Consider the following 1,474-nt stretch of genomic DNA (forward strand, 5'->3'; position numbering starts at 1 on the left):
TATTTTTTGCTGATATCAAGTTGTTCTTTAAACCGTTGCTTTAATATGTTTTTCAGGATAGTCCTATAGCTTACGGACCAAAAAAAAGGTAGTGTTATTTAAATTTTTTCTGGCATTGCTGACTTGGAACAAAGGCGACGGTCTAGACGGATTTTATTCAACCTTTAGTTCTACTTTGTCCGCTAGTTTGGCCTGGAATTACTCTAAGAGGTTAGACGTGTGTGTGCTTCTCTCTCTTTCCCCGGAGGGTCCTTTGATAACAGGTTTAACATCTCTGGCACAAAGTAAAAGGCTATCCAACTGTAAAAACGGCATTGTTCTATTTGCACCCTGTTTTACAAAAATAAGGCGCTACCCGTGTGTTGAAAGTAAAAACATAGGAGCCATCTTCAGCCCTGTGGGATGAGAATGCGGCTATAATTAGTTTATGTAGGCTATAGAGGAACTGTATTTACGACATGGGGAGACGTTATTGTCAATACAACCACCACGACGCGCTGGTTATGCGACTCGATATATTTTGCATTTCCCTGTCATGGGCTATAATAATCTCTTTTTTCTTTTCTTTCTTAACTACTATGAATCGTAAATATAACCGCTACATTTTCAGTTTCCTCGAGATTTCATAATAATGGAAGAACATAGATTCTTTTTAGAAATAAAACCCTCTTTTAAGAAAAAGGTTCTTGTTCAATAGCTTGGGGCAATTGAAAAATTCATAAAGCTGTAAAACATATAGGCTATATTCAATCAAATTGAACCCATCAGACCCATTCTAGTGTAACAAAATTAATATCAATAGATCTTGGCGGCCAGCAAATATGCATGCTTTTGTTGTCATTAATTTGCTGTGGTGGATGGAAAAGACTTGCCAAAAACATTTAAATGCGTAGCTACCGTGTAAGAAGCAAATGTTTCAGCCGATGAACTGCGAATCTTGTACAAGTTCTATTGAGAAGTGTCGGTGAAAAGGCATTGTAACGTCTATGAATTTATTTCGATTTTTTTTTTTTTTTTTTTTGTATTTTTTTTTCCATAAGACAACCAAACATCCAACTGGAAGCAGTTGCGTTATGCGTCATGGAACGCATGGTTATTGGCTAAACTCGTTGAGCTATCTATAAGGATATCAATATAAATATAGGTTACATGAAACTGTAAGCTATATCTGCTATTGAGTTATCAAGAAGTAAAAACAGGGGTTCAATAAAAATAGTAAATAATTTGGATAGGCAATATCCATGCCAAAATATGGCATAATGAAGCAGATATCGCTCATCAAAATATCTAAGAAATAAATCAGTACTTTGTGAAAGTTTATCCTCCGAATAAATCCTCCCTTTAAACAACCATCAACCATGTATGCTTTCCACTATATAAAAACGGCAAAGGCTGTCGATCAATAATGATTGTTTACGAAATGGTGCAATAAAGGTGACGTTGGGTCTCTGTTTCCTTTAGGCTACAATAGGTG

This window comes from Conger conger, chromosome 5 (assembly GCF_963514075.1).
Source record: "Conger conger chromosome 5, fConCon1.1, whole genome shotgun sequence".
Taxonomy (NCBI): domain Eukaryota; kingdom Metazoa; phylum Chordata; class Actinopteri; order Anguilliformes; family Congridae; genus Conger; species Conger conger.